Source organism: Helianthus annuus, chromosome 13, assembly GCF_002127325.2.
Source record: "Helianthus annuus cultivar XRQ/B chromosome 13, HanXRQr2.0-SUNRISE, whole genome shotgun sequence".
Classification (NCBI taxonomy): Eukaryota; Viridiplantae; Streptophyta; class Magnoliopsida; order Asterales; family Asteraceae; genus Helianthus; species Helianthus annuus.
In genome coordinates this window covers 163674665-163675819 of record NC_035445.2, presented here as the reverse complement: position 1 = coordinate 163675819, position 1155 = coordinate 163674665, and the positions used below count along the sequence as shown (strand labels likewise).

Below are 1155 nucleotides of genomic sequence, written 5' to 3'. Positions count from 1 at the left end.
ATATGGTAATTTATTAACCCACATGTACATGTATATTAGTTACTTTTATCAAGGCACTTGACCAATAATTATTTTTATCAAATATGCAATTAATCTACTACTTCTAATAAAGCAAAACAAGCTTAAGCCACATGGCAATAGCTTAAGCCATTACTTGTCACGTGGCATTTGCTTAGACCACTTTTTTTTGCTTTTTTCCGCCAAAACCATCCTCCTTAGCTTCTTTAATACGCTTCACTTCACTCTAAAACCCTAATACTCATCTCTTGCATCCGGTTCTTCCTTCTTCATCGATTGATCTTCGAAAAACATAGGTATGTTATTTTTTTTCCCTCTTTGATTTTTCTTTGTCATTGTTAAACACTGTCTATTTCTTCATTAAACCCTAGATATCATCTATCGATCTTTAATATGTTATTTGCAATCTCCAGAACCCTAGATTTCTTCATCTTCAATCGCGAGTGGAAGCAACCAGTCCTTATTATGCGGCGTATAAGGTATGTATCCGTGTTTTCAATTTTCTTTTTGCGCCGTTGTTGGTGTCTGGAAGACCTAGCCGCCGCCTCTTCTTAGGGTTTCAGTGATTTCTAACTTATGCATTCATCAATACCTATATTCATTTCTTGAGTGCTTCTGTGATATTTTTCAAGATTTGGTGCTTTTTGAAAGATGGGATCCATCACTGTCTTCTCCAAACGATTCAACAAATAGGTAACAATTCTTCAAATATCGATTCATGTTTGATAATGTCGCTTCCTGTTTGATGTTCTCTATCATATGTTCATCTTTAGGTTTTCCGATTAAATTCACGTATTGAAGTAGATTTTGAGCAATTGTCAGAGGTGACGTTGTTTGCTGACACTATTACAGTTCAACAATTGGGAGTGATGATTTGGCATACCAGAAAGGTTATGGTACAAATTATTGTTTAAGCTTAAGCAATGTTTCATCCATCATTCTCTATTTAAATCCTTAAAATTGTGATGTCTTTGTTGACAACAGGTCCTTTAGAGAGTTGATCATTCTTCCAATCGATTCCAAGCAGGTTCGTTTTCCATAGATTTGGTGTCTAAATTTGAATTTTTGAAATTTATATCAATTACGGATACTTATCAAAGTTATATAAATTGTAACGTATTTCCAAATTTATCAAGA

General features: G+C 33.9%; 1 long non-coding RNA gene across 1 annotated transcript; it reads left to right on the top strand.

Annotated features, from left to right (window-relative positions):
- The first annotated feature begins 274 nt into the window (after nucleotides 1–274).
- On the top strand, nucleotides 275–910 carry LOC110903520. Its single transcript, XR_004876507.1, has 3 exons — nucleotides 275–314; nucleotides 440–497; nucleotides 792–910. It is a non-coding gene; the product is annotated as an uncharacterized LOC110903520 (long non-coding RNA).
- The last annotated feature ends 245 nt before the right edge of the window (nucleotides 911–1155 follow it).